Here is a 23,627-nt window from a genome sequence, read left to right as displayed (position 1 = left end):
CAATGCCCTCAATGCCACAAATCCAACAGGTCTTACTCAGAGCCATGTTCACTGTTGAATGAGTAAATCAGAAGTGTTTTCTGACTGCAACTGCGTTCAGCTCTGATTAAAGCAAAGCCACGGGCTAAAAGCTGTCCACATGTCTTTATAAGCATGCTTTTCTGACCTTTCTGTTCAGCGAGTCTTCTTAGGACTAAGGACTTGACACAATATGACATGTTGCCAGGTCAGTAAACATGGTGTTGCTGCAGATGACGCAGCAGCAAGAACATAAATTGAAGTGCACATGCTTTTTCTTTGTCAACAGGATTTGGTAATTCCTTACAAATTTAGATTGTAAACATTGATCGTTTCTGTCAGTAATGTCTAACAATTATTAATATTGATAATACTGTATAGGCAAAACAACAATTATAATACAAGCTACAGAATGGGAAGTTATAAATATGTTTTGTTTTCTGTTCACAGTATTTTCAGCAATAATTTATTTGGTTATATTTATGACTATATACTGTACAGTACAACATGTCCAATAATTTTACAGAATGATGTGGATGCTAGGAACAACGGTAGTGTGCTTTTGTGTATGCCTTTGTGTGTGAGTGTGTTTGCATGCGTGTCCACTTGTCACTGTTTCATTACAAGTCAACAAATTAGAAAATGCCGATGACTAATCTAATTATTTAGCTCAACATCTGTTTGCCTAGCTGTATTCTCAATTATTAGCCCATAATGTGAGACTGGGATTAATTCGGAGGTTAATGGGTATGAAGAGTAAGTCCCCACTCATAGTATAGCTGCAGTTGTATTTATCTTGAATATCTGGAGCTATGTCTGACATTTATAGCAGCTATGTCTGACATTTATAGCAGTGATACAGTAATGACCAATCACATTTGCACTGTCAAACTCTTAATTCACATCAAATCTCATCTGTTTTAATCCTGATCAGCGAGTTTAGCATTATACGTTATCCATATCCATCTGATTAATTAAGATTTTTGTCCCATAACGTTATCAGTAAGGAGAACTTTAAAGAACAGAAGACTGAACATTTAAAATCATTTTGGTGCTCATTGGCATATTGTATAATACCTCACTGATTATGACCAGTCATCATCAACGCCAACAGTCTGGCAGTGCCGACGACCAATTGAATATGAGTATGTGAAAGCAACTTGTCCTCAAATCAATGGCCAAATAAGTGGTAGAAAATGAATGGATGGGATGATGGAGTTTGAAGTTGGAAACTTTGAAAATGTTGGGAATGGGACAAAAGATCAAAGAAACTTGGGAGGCAATATTATTTAGTGGAGAAAAGAACAACCACCACCCTACACTATTATTTATATTTTAGATGTTTTGCTGGTGGCCCGATGACGACTGGTTAGGACATCTGCCTCACAGTTCTGAGGACCCGGGTTCAAATCCAGCCCTGCCTGTGTGGAGTTGGCATAGACTCTCCGTGCCTGCCCACAGGTGTGAATGTGAGTGCAAATGGTTGTTTGTTTCTATGTGCCATGCGGTTGGCAGGTGACCAGTTCAGGGTGTACTCTGCCTTTGACCTGAAGATCGCTGGGATAGCACGCCCACGACCCTAGTGAGGATAAGCAATATGGAAAATGGATGGATGGATTTGTTTGTAATCAAACAGACTCAATATTTGGTTCACCAATTAAATGGTCGGTGAGTACATTACTTGCTGCTTGGCTGAATATAAAAATATGCACACATACAAGGACATTTAATCTTCTGTCTATCTGTTGTTTAAACAAATTAAGTCCTTCCTAATTTGTAAAAGGCTGGATAGAAGTCAGAAAAGATACTTAAAAGGGTCTCGAACATTATAAGCCTCAATGTTATCTTAAGCATAAGTGATAAGTTCTGTTTTCAGACCGTCACCACCCACTAAACACCAAGCGAATCCAGCAACAACAACAAGAATAACAACACAATCTTCATCTTGAAATCACACAACCCACACAGACTGCTGTAATCAGATGAAAGCAGTCATTTATTATGGCACTTGCTCAAGCAGGCACCAATAGGCTTGCATCGTTTGCAGTATGAATTGTTGCCTTGAAGCTAATATCCTGTAGATTGATGGGATATTTTCTCCATGTCTGCCTTTGTCTGCAGTCTTCCCCTAACTATGCCAAGTGGGTAGAGACTGTGGATATTTGTCGCTCTGGTATTGCTTGGCATCAAAATACTCGTGAGGCGCACATAGACTTGCATATTGTTTTGTGGGTCTGCGGACCGGGTTCAAAGTGCCAGAGGAGGCCAAGAGCAAATAAACTGGTTTAACAAGCACATGACAGACGGTGGAGCACAACAAAAGCGAAACAAGGTAAGAGAAACAAGAAAGGTTCCCTCGGTGAAATGCTGCAATGTAGGAAAGTTCTTTCACAGAAAAAACATGTTCAAATACAACAGGAATGGTGACAAATGACTCTCAAAATGTTGGAAACTGACTTCCTGTAACCATGTCAGTTGCATAGAATTACAATTTTTACCTTCCCTGACTGAGGTTTAACAGCAGTGCTTTAAACAAAATCACAATTTGTTTTAATGGAATCCTATTGAAGCCTGCTGAAGCATACAAATCATAATTTTAAGAAACTTAAGTATTTTGGTGTTTGTTAGACTGGGTAGACCTCCAACCCAAGGCTGAACTCTTGAGAAAAATACAAAGAAATGCATGAACTGCATTTGTGTTAGCTTCTTCATCCAAGCCGCTTCCTGGTTTATGGATGGTTATGAAAGATGAAGGGTCCATACTGTTGAGTCTGGTAATGAAGGTAGCAGGTTGTTAGTGACTCAAGTGGCAAAAGGACAAACAAGTTCCTAAGAAAAGACAAAAGAATTGTGGCCTGCCTTATTTTTGCAAGCAGTTTCCTGGTTCATGGAGTGACACTAGATGTTAGAATAATATTTCCAGGGGAGAGCGGTAAATGGAAAAGGAACCCCAAGGCATACAACGAGCCGTAGAACGAATGAATGTTGGTCAGTGAGATGCACTCGCGGGTTGTTGAGCCAGAGAATGTGTGGCAAGCAGTGACAAGGACAGGCAGCTTGCTTGGTTGCAGTAATTCACTTGGCGAGGGACACGAAGGAAACACTGAGGACAAGGAAAAACACGGAGGTCAGAACGATTATGAGGGTTTGTGTAGCTTACATGGAGACTGGGGAACCGTTGTACCACTGGGGAAGCTTCAATACTCTGGCGAGAGTTTCCGGGATATGGCAGGCTTTTATGCAGGTGGTAACGAGGGCTGATTGGTGACAGGTGCGTGGCCGAGGAAGGTGCTGGAAAATTATAGAGGGGAGGGGAGAGAGAGAGGACAAGACTAAACTAAGCAATGACAGTATGCAGGAGCGAATAATCTGACAACTCCTTTCCACTGCTGTTGAGCTTTAAACCCTACAGATTGCAATATTTTGCAGGTGTGTCTCAGCTGGCTCCGCCCTCCAACGATCACCAAGGTAACTGAAATGAACAGCAACACCAATTTAAGTACATAAATGTAAATGGGTAATACTCTGCCATTTGCATTCTGGGGCAGACGGAACAAGGGAAAATAGAACCATCCTCTTACCGCATTTTCCAATTTGCACTCAAATTTATGGGGTTGTCGTTTAGCCCATGTTTCACAGCTTCACAAAGATTCATGGAAATTGTTTATGGTTTTTGCATTTTTCCACTATCTAACAAATCATCCAACAAATGGCGATCAAAACAATACACCTCACCTTCCCACTTGGTGGTGGTAATGAATCAACTAAAATGGGAAACATGGCTAGAGGGATTGATCTAAATGCTAAATATCAGTCTGTGGCGATGTCAGAACCACAGCTTGTTTCACTATTGCTGCTACCTTTGTGCTTGTAGGCATACTGTCAATAATTGTGTACTGCACGTTACCTAACTGTAAGTAAGTAGGACAGAAATACAGCAATCTAAAATTATTATAGTGACAGGTATGGCTAGAGAAGTGCATTTAACAAAATATGTTGGAAAAAAATAATTACTTATTAATAAGCCTATGTTCACATGGCAGGGTGTGATGCCCAATTCAGATTTTTTGTTAAATCCAATCTTTTTATGTGACTTCTGTGAACACATCCGTGAAGTGACATGCATGCAAACGGAACGGAACGTCACATTGCGCATGCATTGTGTGTTTACGTAAGTAAATATGGCCCCACGTGTAGGTCTCAGTTCTGACGCATTCATGGCAATTTCAAGGATTTTGTGTAAACAGAGGCAACATTTTGTTATATTTATTAGTTCTAAACCATCTTCTTTACACCACTGACTTTTCTACTCCTTCGTCCTCCACTGCTTTTCATGTGCCTGTTTTGTTGAACAATTGTGACATTTGTCATTTTTTGATGACGTATAGGTCGGATGAGCGCTGCGTGTCTGCAATCACATTGAATATACATCTGATTTACATGTAGGATATAAGTTGCAGTGGTTTACATCTGTAAATGTTTATATTATGTTGTGTCTCTTCTTGAATTTACTTTCATGTACTGTACAGTGGGTATGGAAAGTATTCATACCCCCTTAAAATGTTCACTCTTTGTTATATTGCAGCCATATGCTAAAATCATTGAAGTTATTTTTCCCTCATTAATGTGTACACAGCACACCCCATAATGACACAAAAAACGGAATTGTTGAAATGTATTTATTTATTTAAAAAGAAAAACTGAACTACCACACAGCCATAAGTATTCAGACCCTTTGCTCAGTATTTAATAGAAGCACCCTTTTGAGCTAATACAGCCATGAGTCTTTTTGGGAATTATGCTACAAGTTTTTCACACCTGGATTTGGGGATCCTCTGCCATTCCTCGTTGCAGATCCTCTCCAGTTCTGTCAGGTTGGATTGTGAACGTTGGTGGGCAGCCATTTTCAGGTCTCTCCAGAGATGCTCAATTGGGTTTAAGTCAGGGCTCTGGCTGGGCCATTCAAGAACAGTCACGGAGCCACTCATTCTTTATTTTAGCTGTGTGCTTAGGGTCATTGTCTTGTTGAAATGTGAACCTTCGGCCCAGTCTGAGGTCCGGAGCACTCTGGAGAAGGTTTTCGTCCAGGATATCCCTGTACTTGGACCACATTCATCTCGACGAAGGGTTATGATCATCCCAAACATCTTCCATTTAAGGACCATGGAGGCCACTGTGCTCTTAGGAACCTTCAGTGCAGCAGTATTTGTATTGTAACCTTGGCCAGATCTGTGCCTTGCCACAATTCTGTCTCTGAGCTCTTCAGGCACTTCCTTTGACCTCATGATTCTCATTTGCTCTGACATGCACTGTGAGCTGCAAGGTCTTATATAGACAGCAGTGGGGCTTTCCTAATCAAGTCCAATCAGTGTAGTCAAACAAAGGTGGAATCCAATGAAGGTGTAGAACCATGTTAAGGATGATGGACAGCACCCGAGTTAAATATATGAGTGTCACAGCAAAGGGTCTGAATATTTATGGCTGTGTGATATTTCAGTTTTTCTTTTTTAATAAATCAGCATTCCATTTTTTTCTGTCAATATGGGGTGCTTTGTGTACATTAATGAGGAAAAAAAGAACTTAAATGATTTTAGCAAATGGCTGCAATACAACAAAGAGTGAAAAAGTTAAGGGGGTCTGAATACTTTCCCTACCCACTGTACGTGTACCATACATTTGTAGTAAATCAACCAAACATGGTAAGCAAATTGGCAGTATAGCATGGTGACAAATGGTGGATTCCTGCAAACTTGTGATATGGCAACCTCTTTGTGGACTCATTCTATATTTTGTTTCTTTTATTTCAAATGTTTTGCAATTTTATCTTCATTTTTCATTAACTTTTCTCTTTTATTGGGGAGGAACCCACCCCAAAAATGCTATCCCAAGCGAATAACGGGGGTCCATCGTACAGCAAAATGCATTTAAACACTGCTGTATTGAATCATCCTTTGAAAAACAGTCCATAAGCTACTAGTGTTGGGCATGATAATCGATGAATCCATTCGGTTGCTTATGTGGAATTTATTGTTGATTTAATTTTGCCATGAAGCAACTGAGCCAAAATGGAGCGCTCGTACTAGTTTTCTGTCTAAAGAAGTATGACATGATGATATGAGTTAAGTTTCGCCCATTGCTTTCAATAATATTAAATATATTACTATAAGATCTATGTTCACATGCAGGTCAATTCGGATTAATTTTTAAAAATTTGTTTTTTTTGCCCATTGTGACATGTACAGTATCTGATTTATTCATACCAATGTGAACAGTATAGTTCAGATTTTCTCATATCCAACACAAGCATCTTTCATATGTGGCTATAGGCTTACTGCAGCTATAATTAAGAAGTTCCTTATACATATCCTTAATAGTTTTTTTGTTGTTGTTGTTCTTGGCTTGCCAAATTGTTATTTTTTAAATTTATTTTGGTACGTACCAATGACACATCCATCCATCCATCCATTTTCTGTGCCGCTTATCCTCACTAGGGTCCCAGCTACAGGTATCTTCGGACGAGAGGCGGGTTACACCCTGAACTGGTCGCCAGCCAATCGCAGGGCACATATAAACAAACAACTATTTGCGCTCACATCTACAGGCAATTTAGGGTCTTCAATCAACCTACCACGCCTGGTTATTTTTTGGGATGTGGGAGGAAACAGGAGTATATATATATATATATATATATATATATATATATATATATATATATATATATATATATATATATATATATATATATATATTTTTTTTGTTTTTTTTTTTTACTAAGGGACTTGAACACAGACAGGTTGAAGATTGTTGCCCTAGATTAGCCTGCTTCAACTGCTAATAATTGAATTTGTATTCCGCTCCGACATGTCCCCCAAATTACCCCCAGCAGAGGCATGTGTGTTTTTGATGTCAGCTCTGGACTAATTCACATCCCTGCTCATTTATGTGTGTTCGTGAGCGTGTGTGGTACGTGTGTGACTATTTGTGTGCATGCTATGTTTATTAAGCAAGCAATTTAGATTTGAAACAACAGCGCAAGCAGGACACTTCTAAAGGACTACCACGCCACTTTGCACATTATTTTGTACGTATGGGCTGTTGGCGGGCCATATAGTATTGATATTTGCATAGGTAAAATAGCTCTGAAAGTAGGCAGAAGTGGCATCTCTGTCAGTGTACAAGAACTGGACAGCGTATTTTAAAGAATCTAATTAATATTTTTTCCATATTGCATGTTATTAGCATGTGGTCATTATAGGTCTCAGAACACTACGGGGGGTTTAGAAACCTCTCTCACATGTGCATACACATATGTACGCACTGACGGTGGAGATAAATAAATGAGCATCCATGGTCCCATTCCACCCATAAAATATCACCCACAACCCTTCCCCAGGTTGTTGTGATTTGGAAACAGCTGTTGTTGTGGAGGATTCGCCCCGCTCTTCCAGATCACGTTTCCCTTTTTCCGTCTCCCTAGGGAAGCCCTGGTAATATTTGTTGCCGGCTGGGTTGGGTGCCGAGGAGAGGAAGAAACCTTGTCAAGTTCTCTGTCAGACCTTTAAAGCCCGAGGAGATACTTTGAATAATGGAGCACCTGTACCGACTATCAGCGCACACACAGCATCTGCATGCACTCTTTCTCTCATACGTGTGCATCTGTTGTGTTTTGCGTACTTTGGTGTAAACAATATAAGCTGTAATAAGTCAAAATAACCTCATCAAAACACATCCTTATCTGAGCATCGTCATTGTATTTAAGCAACACACCCCAATTACTTTGCTATTACCGCTCATCGAATGACAATTTAAATGTATATATGTGTGCTTCATCTCCCGGGATTCAGCACATTTATGAATTATCCATTTGGAGCAGGGATTTTCTCTCCCCACCGCCACTGCAGCTGCCTCCTGGCAAAAAAAAAAAAAAAAAATCACCTGCACAGCCTCCAAATATATTTCTTTTGATCACTATTTTAATTATAACCTTTTCAGACTCCCACATTGGTTGTCTGTCTGAGAAGACTGCCAAATAATTTCAGTCAAAATGGGAATTTGGACCTGCTAATTTTTGACTGAAGCGTTGCAATTTACATGGATGACTGGTGCCTGCGTGGGTTTTCTCCGGGCACTCCGGTTTCCTCCAACACCCCAAAAACATGCATGGTAGGTTAATTGATGACTCTAAATTGCCTGTAGGTATGAATGCGAGTGCGAATGGTTGTTTGTTTGTATGTGCCCTGCGATTGGCTGGCAACCAGTTCAGGGTGTACCCCGCCTCCCGCCCGAAAATTGCTGGGATAGGCTCCAACATGCCCGAGACCCTCGTGAGGAGAAGCGGCTCAGAAAATGGATGGATGGATGAATAATCCAAAGCAGTTTGACATGATTTTCATGTTGTTTTTGTTTGCCAATGATGGTTTTTACATGAGTAAAGTTTGAATTTCCAACTCCATTCATTCCATCTTAGTATGTGGTTAGCGAAAACAACAAACCCGATCAAGTTTTTGTCCGAATGTTGTTGAGATGTTGGTTTTGAAATACAGACAGTCAAGCAAAACCATTATTTTACTGAGACATTTCTTTCCTTCAAGTGATTCAAACGCATCAAATAACAATTTGTGTAGCTTTTTGTAACAGGTGACCTTGAATGTTATTCCAGTCTTTTGAAGGAAAATGCGGTAATAAAGTTGAACAAGAACACAGACTAAATGAAAATAAGGATCGACAAAGCAGCTTGGTTTGTGCCAATCTTGCCATCGATTGATTTTAAGCAGGATTTCCCAAAGCTTTGGTGTTTATGACCCAAGTTTGAAATTTGGGTCTTCCCTACACTTACCAAAATAAAATTCTATAAAATTGGCATTTACTGTTCGTAAACTACAGAAGGTCCACAGTTAACGACAGAATTCCATTCCAACACTTCTATGATAAATAAATATGAAACAATCAAATGAAAAAGAGCGTGCCTTCGTGTGCAGCGTGATGGCATATTCTTAAGCCCCTGAGCAAACTAGTTTATTGCGCACTGTTTACAACTTTGAAATGGGGTATTGTCATGACTGTCATCCTGCGATTCGTCTTGTCGGTGGGCCCTCGACTTTGTACGTAAGCAGATGGAAGAGGTTGCTCTTGAGCAATTAGCAATGATGGTTTAGAAAGGAAACACACATTGAAGCCAGTATAGCATAAGACCCCTTTTGCTTAATGTAGATGTTTCATTTCATTCTTGATGAGAAGAACTTTGATTATGATGAACACATGCATATTCATGTTTTTTTTTCTCTCAGCATTTCACAGTAGTGAACACAGCAAACACACAGTTTGGGGCGACTTATAGCAGCTTGGAATCAGTTCAGGGTATAAGGACGTGATGGGTGTGGGTGGCTGTTGGGGGTGGATGGTCCATTGCTCCACTGATGTATCTGATTTTTTTATTATTTTTTTGCCCACATTCTTCTGCTGGTCACTGACTTGAATCAGGATTTCAACAGTGGCGATCATATAAATTGGTTATGGCTGTCCCACAATAGGTTGTAGGAGGTTAGTGTGTAACCCGAGACTACCAGTCCCTCAGAACAGCATACCTAGCCATTGGGTCACTGCAGCGCTTATACAGTAAGTTAGATCGGATTGAAAGTTTATTTAATTTTTTTCAGTTCTTTAATTTTGTAATCTTTATGGAGAATTTATTTCCATATTATTTGTGGGAACACTAAATAAATTGAGCAATAGGAAAGACTACTAATCGAAAGCCTACTTCTTCTACCGTTGGGCCAACTTTCCCAATGGTTTTCAAGACACTACCTAGTTTTCACCTAAGCAACAAAAAGGGTAAAACGCATGACACCATGTTACAAACATAAACCTTCTAGTAACCTTTCGAGGAAATCGCGAACATCACAACTACATTAAAACCATCAAGAAAAAAGCATTTGTTATAGAATCCCCTTTATAATGGCTAGTGATTTGCATTTATGTATTATCGTCCACACGAAAAAAATGACAATAATGTGCGAGTGAATATTTGACAATTTTCAATTCAATGGTTTGCTTTTTGAGTATGTGTGTTTTATGTTGATTGTTATGTTTATGGTTTTATGTACATGATATCAAATGCACTTTTTTTTTGTCTTGTATTATGTGTTTGATAGTGAGATATTTAAATGTCCATGGGGTGTAATAATCTAAAGTTTGGTTTAGAAACGAAAAAAACCTATTTCCCTAAATAAGTCATCATGAATCCAGCACGCTGGCTATGTTTATTGCGATTGTGTGTGGAGTACACTGCGGAATTTTTATTATTATTATTATTTTTTTTTTTAATAGCCTGCCTTCCGTGCAGTCATCAATCACCAAGCAAGAGCGCCCCCCTCGATCTCACCACACTGGCCTGCGCTAACCGAGTTACAGGCCTCCGCAACCTCTGTCAACTTTTCAAATATGACAAGAGTAATCACATTGCTCGTCCTAGTCAGCATCCTTACAGACGTGAGTCGATGACATTAATTACGGCATTTATTATACACGTAGTGTGCGCCACAAATGTGGATTACTTCATTGTTTATGAAAGGACACAAATTGGATTGATGATGATGATGATGGTGGTGGTGCACTAGGGTGAAAGGTGAGGCCAATTGATACCAGGTCACTTGTCGGCAACCAAATATAGGGTCATGTCCTAGTGCCAGTAAAGACAAAGGGAGGTTTTAGAACAGATTAATCACGAAAACCAAGGTTCTACTGTAAATGGGTGCCAAAAATTAATACATGACGGATTTTCGAAAAGATGTTGTCATCTCATGGGATACAGATGGCTGCCATATGCATGTAGGACAGTAGAAGAGTCATAAATGGCTACCACAAGTTTTCATGCAGAGATGGACGAAAGACCCGAGGTGACAGCGCCTCTAACTAAGACAGATCACTTCCCCTCACAGACGAGGCATTAGCATGGCCACCCAGGCGCGACTAAAGCCTCATAATTGTTTGGGTTTCCTTTATAATTCACTGTAAGACGTTGCGTGAGATATGAATGTATAGAGCAGCTCACTTCGTTTAAGCATCATGACCGGGGACATGCTCGTAATGTTCCCCTGGGGGACGGAGCCATTGTGTCGTTCCCATTTATCTTGGTTAAAATTGCAATCACACAAGTCTCACCGTGTGGAGCTCTTCAATTAGCTTGTCAATACAAATGGGATTTTCATTCATTTAGATGTTCCAGTAGTGTTGTTTTATTCTTTTGTTCATTTCAAGACCATTGCTTCAAATAAACCACCGCAAAATAAATTGAATTTCCAGATACATTTGGAAGAATAAAGACTGTCTGAACTTGCACTGATGACAGCGTGATAAAATGTTAATTGTCTACACAGTTTGCTCTGAATTTATTTTTGCAGTAAATTGATTATTTTAAAGTCTCAACGAATACACTTACTTATCTCCCCTATGTCTTTAAAAAAGAAATACTCCAGACTACTCAGTTTACTCTTTAGCAGGTAAAATGCATATTCTGCAGGTTTTAAGTCTGGAGATTGACTTTGCCGGTCTAAAACCTTCCACTTTTTGACTGAATGAGCTCCTTAGTTGTTTGGCAGTGTGTTTTGGCTCATTATATTGCTGCATGATGAAGAATCTCCCAATGGGTTTTGTTGCATCTTTCTTTACCGTGGCAGAAAAAAGCTTCTGTGTATTTTTGAATTCATTTTACTGGTGCCACCTCGTGTTACACCAGTGTAGATTTATGAGCTCATCCCATATTTTTTCAGTCTACAGCAAAAATGAAAAATTTACCTCACTTTTGATGGACTGTATACATTCACCAGATGTATGTTTTACAATGTGTACACTTGAAAAACAGTTAAGAATGTTAAAACATCATTTAGAACATTACTAGGTTTTAAAACTGTGCTAGTTTCACCCTGGAATGGATTATTTGTATTTCCATGACAATCAGAGGTTCTCCTAGAACAGATTGTGTTCGACCGTAGAGGTTCCACTGTATTTGGCAGGAAATCTGCAAAAGGACTGTGACCGCGAGGTCTGTGATTCCAAATCCAAGAGCCGGCTGGCGAGGGTGACGAGTGGACGGCTTGAGAGGTTCCAAGCCACTGAAGAAGAGATGCCGGCAATGATGGCTGCGAGTAAGAGTGGCAGCTGCATGCTGGATGAGTGTCAGGCCCGGCACTTGCCACATCTGGTGGTATTAATAAAAGCGGGCTAAGATGAGCTGTGGGACGCGGGTGACTCAACATGTGCTGCTTGCACTGATGGGCAAGTGCAAATGAAATTAATGGCTAAGGGAAATCAAGTGAGCGAGCCAGAAATCAAATTACCAATCCAAGCCTCAAACAAATTAGTTGGGTGCCAAAGTTGTAATTGATAGCGACTCAGGATCACGCGATTGGATCAGACAATATGATTTAGGACGCATCTCCTCTGATGTGATTTGCAGCTGTGTTATTCTAATTAAATATTAATGACGTGTGGATGACGATGTCCCAAGTGGTACACACACCCTCACAGGACAACAGTAAAACACACCAGAAGCCTCAAGTCGATCCGAGTTGTTATGAGACAATAACATACGGAGTCTGGCAGCTCTTTCTGTCACTTTCATTTGTTGAAAGGCGTATTCTCATCGGTTCCGCTTTTGATACACACCTCCTCTTGCGCCGTTTGCAGCCTTTTATTTAATGAGCTGTGATGTGTTTAATAAAATATAATGATCAGCTTAAAAAAATGGTTGGAAATCAAACACTCCACTGTGGCTCAGCAAATCGTGTATCTCAGGGCGCATCCCCACTGCCTGCTGCATAACACATGAAGACCCTCCCTTTAAAACATCAAGCCTTTCCCCGGCGTATGGTCTATAAGAAGATGCTTCATGGAAAATATAACACCAGCAGGGACAGTCTCAGCCTCATGATTCATAAAACATGGCATACAATTGGAATACCAATTGGCCCACATTGCACACAATGCCTGCACATGATCAGAAGTCATTGGAGTGCATTAATAATTCAAGCAGTGTTGCAATGACATGAAATAGCATCTTATTTCTCTTGTACCTACTCACATTAGCAGGTGCATGTTTTATATATATATGTATCTATAAATCAGTCATTCAAAAAGAAGCATATAGGCATTGTTGAGGCAAATAATGAAGGCCGCCTTTGTTTTCCCTTCATGAGCCGCTCATCCTAATAATGAAATATTTGAGAAGTTCATCCTAATTAAAGAGTGCATGCAGCACTGCACATAACCCCATCCCTTTATTTGGGTAAAGTCTGCCTATTAATGTATGCAGATTTTCTTCCTCAAACACATAATTTGCTAGGTTTTTTCGGGAGTGTCGCTGCTCCACTTCGTTATGGACACCTGCACAATCTTTTTAGATCCAGTCAGTGGTATTTTTACATGAACAAAACAAAACAAAAAATACAATACAAATACAATACGCTTATTGTCTGGGTTTTTCACTTTTTAAAATGTTTTTAAAAAAAATTGCTCTACTAAAACGGAAAACAAAACATTCATTCTTTCTTTCTCATCATGTCACAATTGGCCACTCTGTACTAAATCTTCAACGACACTATTGATTTTGATGAAATCCTGGTGGTACTGGTTAGGTGTCACATGTTTGTAGCAACAATTGAACGATTTGTTGCACATCATAATACAAATTTGGATAGATGGGGAATATATTATCCCTGGTCGCTATTGCTGGCAAATACAAATTGCACAGTCTCATTCAAATTTGTGCCAAACCATCCAGGACACAATATCACACACGACTTCACAAATCCTTGTGGAGTTTGTCGCAAGGAAGAATTGATTATTAAATTCGGATGAGGGTGCACTTATTTTGGGCGGGGGTGACCTGGTCGTTACTACGTCAGCATCACAGTTCTCAGGTTCAAGGTTTGAATCTCGGCTCCAGCCTTCCTGGTGTCACGTTTTCTCCAGGTAATGCGGCTTCCTACCACATTCCCCAAAAAATGCATTTTAGTTTAATTGAAGACCCTGAATAAATGATGCCCAAACTATAGTCCAGGTGCCATTTGCGGCCTACTACCTGTTTTTAGTGGCCACCGGCATATACTATAATTAATAATTGACACAGACCTTTATCTTTTGTTTTTATATATTTTAATACATGTTTATAATATTCACACACATCATAGTATATTCTTCACATATCTTTATTCACAAGAAAGGATTGGTTTTAGCTTGGTAAATAAATTAAAGGTAAATAATGTCAAAGGGGCCCTTGCATCCTTCGATTTTTCAGTGTGGACAACTCTGCCCGGTGACGTGAGTGTGAATAGCTGTTTGTCACTGCGATTGAAGTCCAGGATCAGACAAGTCAGCTGCGATGTACCTGAGGTCATCTGTGACGCTAATGAGGATGGATGGATGAATGCACTTTTTTTTTTTTTTTTTGCACTTTTTACAATTTCACTACATGGACCATACCCCAAAGTTGGTACAGTCCCTTCTTGACTCCTCATGGCATACACTATAAAGTCAAGCATGACTTCCGATTTGTGGTGCCTTACCTTTTGGTGTGACTAGCATTTGCTTTCTTAATTACCACCCTTGAGAGTTGACAGAGCGCCTTCATATTGTTCGGAATAAACTTTTACACTTGTGAACAAAAAGATATATATTTTTTTGCTGGGCAGTTGTATTTTGTATTGGAATTCATGGCGAAATTCAGAAGATGTACGAGGGGACACACTGTGGCAGTCAGTGACCATGCTTTTCCAGTTAACAACTCTTGTATCGATCTCCTAAGATGGTACAGGTCATTAAGTGGCCGCCGAGTGCAGTCACATTTTCTTTTGTCATCTGTATCCACGTTTGAAGTGTATTTACAGAGTTGAATCCTTGCTGAGAACACAGAGACAGCAATCTGTGACACCGTTGACACCTGGCATGTAAAACATTGGCAGTAACTCCGTCATGGAAAACTCCTGCAGATTTGCCCTTTCTTACCTCTGCGAGCTTTGGCCACAGACACAATGACCGCCTGGTTGCCATCACCTGCTGTTCCCTCATGGTTGTTTTTACTTTAAATGTGGCTCCAAAATTGTTATCGACTTCTGTTACTCTTCTGTGGTGCACCGATTCAAAAAAAAAAGAAAAAAAAGTGGAACTTAATAACGTAAAGTTTGAGCTTCTCTATAAGAGAAACTTTCATCCTGGATGTATTGAGGAAGTCATCATTTAGCAGTGTGGCACAGCACATTTATCAGTTATTTATGAAACTATTTTACAGAGACACATTTTTCCAGAAAAAAAAAGCATGAATTTATGGTTTCCATTTTGCACTGAACCACTTGTCTCACGTTGCCTCCTGAACCAATAATCCCGCCGCTCTCCTCGCTCTCGTACTTACGAGACACTATTTACTTTTTGAACAGAATTTGTCACCGGAGCAAATGCTGCTTCATTAGCATATCATCTTGCTAACTCTTGCCTTTGTTTTGACAGATAGCTTTCATAAGTAAACCGTTAAAAAAAAAAAAAAGGTGAGGAAAAAAAACTTCAGCGGACGTTTGGGGGTTTTTACTGTCACACGGGCTCCATCTGCTCGCTTTGGTGGGGTTTTATGCTGCGCCATCACTCTCCCTCCCACAAGCAATAAATGCTTTTTCTACACTCTCACCCCCCCCTTCCTTCTGTGTACCCACACTTCCTCTCACTTGCTTTCTTGCAGCAGCGGCGGAGGTCTATTTAATCATTCTCTTTCATGGTAAAAAAAAAAGACAATAGGCTGGGAAAGTAGCAGGCGCTCACTTGGTAGCCAGGGTCGGTTTGATCTATTAGTAGTGGCACAGCTCAAGCCCCCTTTTCTCCTCCTTTTTGTATAAAATATGCACTTGTGACAATGCATTGGCGAAATTTTTGGGGGGCGGTATTTATCCGAAAGCATAATTGTATATGCAACTGCTTGGCTTCTCCTGTGGTACCGTCCTTTTATTAGCAACATTTTAGATATTGTCTCTCTTTACAGCACCATTCTTACGATGAGTCTTGAGTGATTTATGAACCTGAGCCCATGCGAGACATTAGGGACGAGATACAATTGTTTTCCTACCAAATCAAAATAAATGGGTCACACGAGGTTCTCATATACTGTCAAATATTTCGCGGGAGAAAGCAAAGTGCTGCAATATTGACTATATAATTGAATCGTGTGAAAGCACCCCCTGTTTAAAACAATAGATTTGAAGGATGGGGGAACCATCACATCATGCATCACAGTCGGTATTTCACATCAGCTTGAGATGGCTTTGAACCATTTTAAATTATTCTTAAAATTTGCAGTAGAGCCACTAAGGTTGAACACAGTCTGCTCCTCCAAACTGTTGAAAAATAAATAAATAAATAAATCTGTTCCAGGGTCAAACTTTCACCATCGTACATTCTAACTTTCTTAACAGTCATACAAGACTGAAAATAAGTCGACTAACTTTGTTAACAGCATTAAAGTCCTTAATTTTACTGACAAAAAAAAATCTGCGAAGGCTATTTGTGTCTAAATTTTTAACATTAACAATTTACATTTAGGAAAGAAGAAACAGTAAGCATTGGAAGGTACAAGAAGTACTACAGTAAGGGAACAAGCAAGCAAGAAAACAGTGACGATAGTGACAAGCAATGTTGCTTGTATACAAATCGTTGGGACTGTGGAGTGGCTGCCAAAGTATGAAATTAAACAACCTATTCAATTTTGAGTTATTTATTTCTGAAAATGTATGTCACATGTATTTTACGTAACAGTGGCTCTAATTAACAGAACTGCCCCCACCTCGACGTCTGAAAAAACATACTGTATGTTTTCCAAATATGTATTGCAAAATGTATTGGGCTTTTCCTTCATCCACATACCATCCCAGCCGTAAAGTTAATTATGTTCTGGTGTAATCCTACAAACTAACATTTGGCAATAGCAATATAAGTGGCTTAGCAGAAGTAATAAACTTATTGACAAATAACGTCCCAATGTCATTTGATGCCTAATCAGGCCCCGAGCTTGCGGGATCATTGAATTCCAATGAGAAATCAATGAACCTTCCAAACTTTTAATGTTTGCCTCAAAAACAAAGAAAACCTAAAAAAAAACTGCCACCTTGTTTTTTTAAAAAAAATAGATCTTATAGTTTTCATTTCTCCTCAACACAATCAATCTCCTACCTTTTCTAATTTCACTTTTGTCATGTGCACTTTGCTTGACGACATTTCCAATCCACATGTAGTATGACTACATCAATTTCCTCAAAGTGAACCCATGAAATTAATTCTGTTCGGAATGTGGACGTTGCTGCACTATATTGGAAAGTCATAGCACGTGAAGACAAGGGGGGGGGAAAAAACTGTTAGGGCCTTGTGGTTGTTATCAATCACACAACTGTTTGTTTGAGTCCTTGACATAACAGATAAGGTACCTATGTTGAGTTAAAGTTCTAAAATCATATTGTTTTTACCATCTCTGCAGTTTAAACCTGTTGGAAGATAACAGTTTTAAACCAAAACTATTAATTTCCCTTCTCATATTGTTGCACAGCCTTACTTTTCCTGCAAGGATGATAGGTGAGGTTGTTTTAATCACGGGGGAAGAGTAGAATGTATAACACAGGCACTGCAGAGAATGTAAAACTTCCCACACACCGTGACATCAACTCGACAATACGGGGAATAAAAGTAATTTTCTTTAGGGAGTAAACAAACTATCTGACTAGAAAGTCTTCCTTAGAACAATGTAAAAAAATCGCTCTTCTCTCACTGCGTCCACCTATACAAACACATTTAATATTTATTCCCAGCTTTTTTTTTTTATATGTTGAATAATAAAGGTTTACCATGTCTAGACCGAGAAGTCCATTCTTCATGCATACAGAGGGTTCACTATCTAGAGGGGGCTCATTAAGAGCTAAATCATGATATTATTTATGATCTGATCAATTCAAGGCCTGCGTGTTTTGCAGCATTTTGACCACACACTGATGCCGAGTATTATTTATTTGGGAAAACGATTGATCCGAAATTACACAGCACCGCTGTGGTCCAATTAGGTGGCCCTGTGCACGGTGCAAGTTTGTTCTTCAAGATTGTTTTAAATACATTAATCGTTATGGACCATGCATCAATAGCAGTGGTCTTTTCATGGCTACAGTTAGTGCTGCAGTGCCCTGCCAAATGCTACTGAGGTGGAAAAATAAAGTTGACATTTGTTTGTCTTCTCTGTATTGTCAGCGTTCAATGACAAGCATGTATTTCTGCTTTTTTTTTTCTCTGAAAGATGTAAAAAATAACTTCTGTTTTACAGAAGCCATCCCCCGATTGGCAATTCCACAGTGTTCTAGGTATGTCGGGACTATTCTGTTTCACGGAAGCAGGTGGAGTGCTTAGCCCACCACACAACATAACCTTTCGGTCAGTGGACTACCCACTCTAACAAGTTCATCACAGGGTTCGGGTTTATGTCATAGTTGCCCTAAATTAACAGCATTTGTAATTTACAAAATATTTTATATGTTTTCATTATAATAATATTTTTTGTACTGCGGTTGCTGACTTCCCAAAAATTAACGGAGTGATTGATCTATTTTCTGTAACTCAGTGATATGTTTGTTTCCCTTTCATTAACACTTCCAACTTCATTACTTAAAATGTTCATTTTGCGCTTGTGGTGCTCTCCCAAATGTTCCATGGTGAAAACCATGAGAGCTAGCTAAAGCGCAAAACCCTCTTGTAAATACGGCGGTCACCCTCACTTTTACACCTGTTGCCAACATCGTGTGAAATCTTGAATCCAAACGCAATTTAGCTCCTGCTATTTTGGATCTCAGTAAAACATTGTAATCTTAGTAGATCACACCCAACACATCGACCAACAGCGCACGCAATCTGTTAGAGTGAAATTGCAATGCAGTGCCCAATTTTTGTGATCTTAGTAATTTGGCCCTTAGATGTTGTATTTTGCTGTCGCACAATGTATCTCTAAATAAAAACATTGATCAGCAGTAATCAGAAGAGGATTTATATTCAAACTAACACACTTTGTTACGTGACATTAAACCTTTAAAAGCAATTAAAACAAAAATTGCATGGTAAAGCCTCGCCAAAGCCGTTATGATAACTCTGTGAGCTTGCATGTGTATCAATTAAATTGCTTGTTTGTTCTCGTCACCAGAGTTGCCAGATGGCTATAAATGCAAATTTGCCAGTGTGAGTCGTTGCTAATTGACGGTGTCCCAAGGTTAATGTTTTTGCATGGAGAGATGGAGAAGTTTGCAGTGAGATTCCTTCCATATTATTATTATTATTATAATTTTTTAATTATTTTTCTATTTGAGTGCAGTGTGGCAAACAAACACAACAGTTAAACACAAGAACAAGCAATTCCTCTTTCCAATTTCTAGGGTCAATTACTTCCGTATTATTATTATTATTTTTAAATCCACCCTGTTCAGCCGCTTGGTCATGCACAATGGTGAATCTATATGCCTTTTTGTTATACTGAATCCGTTTTTCGGTGCAATATGGGAGTTTGAAATATAGTAATCACAGGGGTTAGGTTCCAGACAACCCCCGCCATCGATGAAATCAGCGACCGTATATTTTTGGGTTATTTATACACATTTTAAAGCTTTATGAACCTCCCCAGATTCTTATTAATCTTCCCCACACGTCTATTAACCTCTACCATACTCTGAAAAACCCTTTCTAGACTAAACTCTTAAACATACTGTATACTAATGCACAGTAATACTATGTATATTTTATTCCTTGTAATATGTTTTTTTTTCGGTTTTTTTGTACAATTTTAGGTTAGGAACTGTCATAATCCATGCTTTTGTTGACTTTGTTTGGATTAGATTTAGTTTTTGTTTTATGTGGTGTTTCCCCCGTGTCCCTTGGCAATGTTTTGTTTTGCTCTTTAGGTTTTCGTTTGCAGCTGTTCTCGTCAACCCTGTCCCATGTGTCTACCAAACAGCTCCTTCCAGCCACTCGTGTCTTGTCCAGGTGCTCCTCATTGTCAATTAGCTTGTATTAAGTACCCCGCTTTCTTTCAGTCTGTGTTGGTGCATTGTCATCATATCCCATGTTTCCTTAGTTGTGTCATGTTTCTTAATGGTGGGTGTTTTGTTTCCATGTATTTATTTGTTACTTTGAATTTAGATTTTTGGACTTTGTTAATTGAATGTTTGCTTCCATGATGAAATTAAATACCTTTTTGAGACTCCTGAACTCCTGCCTTCCCTCCCTGCTTCCCTGCACTTGGGTCCTTAACATTTTACCTCCACACCAACACCATGAAAATCCAATCATGACAGGAAGCATTTTTTTTACCACCTAAAAATAAAAGCATGCACTCAAAATCCTGCAATATGGTGAATTATGCACAGTATGATAAATAATCTGCAATGCACTGAATCCACATTTTTATTTTTTTTAAAGAACGAGTGAGCTGTATTTTCTGATTTATTTCTACATTATGGTGCTCTACAGTTTTTGGGATCGAATATGGGTTGCGAAGGGGTGGAAATGGCAAATAAGTCTTCAGAAAACTGGGGAATTTCAAAATTGCCCACTTTCATAGAAATGAATGGAAATGAATAAGAATTAATTGGAATTATATCTAGATTTACATGAATCAGTTTCATGCACGTTTGTTTTGCCATAAGAAGGCATGCATACAAACATATATGAAAATAATAATTCCATGAAAGTTGTCCTTTCCTACTTTTTTATGCACCGCTACTGCCAAGTTCTTGCTAGGAATATGGAAAGTGGCTAAGAATAAGTGCATGTGTTAATAAAGTGTCACTTTCTGGTGTGACACAATATACTAGAGCCACCATATTAAAGGTGTGAGTGTTTGTGTGCATGTACTCGTGGTGCCAACGTGACGCGCGAAAGCAATGTACTAATTTCTCAGATTTGCTGCTTGGCTTTTATACTTTTGCAACTAATAACCACTCACCCGGAATCAGGGAGAAGTGCTTGGACCAAAGACATTCTAAAAAAAAAAAAAAAAAAAAAAAAAAAAAAAAAAGAATAATTGCCATTCAACTGAATGACGTAGGTCTGCAGTTAGAGGACTCAACGGGGACAAAGAAAAGCACAAACACACATGTATATATATATATATATATATATATATATATATATATATATATATATATAAACTCAACCTGGTAGAACACCTTTGTGATAAATAAATTAGAGCAGAAATTGAGAGACAGACCTTCTCATCCAACATCAGGGCGTGAACTGACAAATGCGCTGGAAGAATGTCCAAAATGTCCCATAAAGACACTTCTAAACCTTATGTAAAGCCTTCCTACGAGAGCTGAAGCTTTTATCGCTGCAAAGGGTAGACCAATGTTATATTCAAACATATGGATAAAGAATGGGAAGTGACTCAAGGATGGAACGACATATGAGAGTCAGGGCATGTGAGCGAATACTTTTCGGCAATAAAGTGTGTGTATAACACACGGGTATATATACATGAAAAAATCAATAAAGTAGATCTCATGAAAACATGTCCTCAATCGCATTCTGAGCTGCATACCTCTATGTTTCTGTTCATCCATATATTCTTTAGCAATGGAGCAATCAATGATTTAAGCGCTGTTCTATCAATTAATTCATAGCCAGAAGGACATACTCGCGAGCAAATACTCCATATGCAATTACATCTCCAATGAAGAATCTTCTCCTGTAGAATATGATGATTAGAAATGCATTTTTATGAACGATGATGTTGGGAAGAGAGTTATTTGAAATCTAAAGACATGAGATGCATACTCCAAAATATATTTGGATTTCTATTCATTTGTCTTTCGTTTGTATGCGTGGCAACACTTTTAATGAGAATTTAGTACAAATTCACATTCACAAGTCCTACTATAAAATGTCATTTGGGGATTGGGTTAGGGCATATTAGTTTTGTATTAAACTATTGAATGTAGGAAACGGTGAATGCAATTCTACAAACGTATCATGTAAACATACTTATACAAATGTTAGTATTAGATGTTTGATTTTGCTTAAGATAGATGACACAAACTGGCAAATGTAACGGATACATTTTGAATTATTTGAAGGCAGCAGGGTGTAAAAGTGGTTAACACATCTATGTCTAATATATTGCGAGACTTTGGCTTAAAAAGAAAGCGGGAACGTTGGGCAGCGCTTCCAAATGAAACATAAATCCAGAACCTGGTGGCCATAACTTGCAAGATAACCAAACTGAGTGCCCAGAACAGCAGAGCCTACGTGACTGAATCCAGCAAAGAACAAATAAATGTTTTCGTGGATTTTGGGGCAACGCCTTTCGGCCGTACAGGAACGTGTCAATGCAGCTGCGAGACGTTACTCGAAGATATACAAAATCATTTTTTTACTTGAAATGTGCATCTACCTGTTGTGCTTTACTTGAATAGGCTTCATTTGCATGTTTAGGGATACTTGAAATTTAGGCCTCAAATGCTTTACTTGTAATTGTTTGCTAGCAATTTTTTTTTTTTTGAGGTGCAGGCATCAAAATACAATTTACTAGTTATTTCAGTTATTGGTGCTCTTTGTTTTAAAATGGAAAGCATTTTAATAGTTTAGATGTGTGTTTAAAAAACACTTTGTATTTCTGTGTTTTCGGAAATACATTTATACTTCTTCATGCATTGTTTACCTTTAGTAGGATCAAAAAAGTCATTTGTGGTACAGGCAGATATTAGTTTGTTGGTTCACAGAAAACAAACCATTTCTAAGACCACAAATGGAATGAAAAGGAAAAGAAAATGTGCCATTTTGTTATTGTTTGACAGGTTGGCTACGTGGCCGAACGCTGGCCGACTGCTTCATCCGCCTCACATTTCAGAGGTCATGGTTTCCAATCCGCGCTCCGGCCAGCCGGGAAAAAACTTTGTCAAAGTAAATAACGTATCAGCACGCGGAGACACAACTGAGTCACACGAAAGCCCAGTAGCCCGCAGCCTTAGTCGTGGATGAAAACAGGCTCTCCAGATGTCACCTATCAAGGAGCATCCCCGGCGAGTACATAAGCGTCCGATTGCAACCTCTGCCTGCCTTCATCTCCCATTACAGCATGTGGAGGAAAACATGGGTGGAGGTGCAATAATGGGCCTGCTTTATACAAGAGGACCAGTAATCTAGGACAAGAATTAAACTTTCATCTGCTCAAAAATAGCATTTCAACAACCCGGCTGATTCGTCTCAGCACAACAGTGCCATTTGTAAACGCAGGCATGAATTATTAACAGGGGAGCTTTTGCATATCGCTTGAAACTCATCTGGCAGCCTTTGCATCTCAGCACTCTGCCCGCTGCAGCCTTTCAGGTGATGATGGAGGTGCAGCAATAACACATTTTACTACACTTGAATGGACAAACAAAGTAAGAAAAACATTCATTTGAGCTGGGGGGGGGATTTATAGAGCATACGCCATTATTCCACTTCAATTATTTTTTTTTCTCAAAGATAAATCTTCTGTGTCCTTTATAAGGCAAAAGTCTCAAGTTAACCATTGGGCTAGTTATTTTAGCAACGCAGTAATGAGCATATATAAC

This window comes from Phyllopteryx taeniolatus, chromosome 20 (genome assembly GCF_024500385.1).
Source record: "Phyllopteryx taeniolatus isolate TA_2022b chromosome 20, UOR_Ptae_1.2, whole genome shotgun sequence".
Classification (NCBI taxonomy): domain Eukaryota; kingdom Metazoa; phylum Chordata; class Actinopteri; order Syngnathiformes; family Syngnathidae; genus Phyllopteryx; species Phyllopteryx taeniolatus.
The sequence above is the reverse complement of the archived record's forward strand: the minus strand, read 5'-3'. Positions refer to the sequence as shown.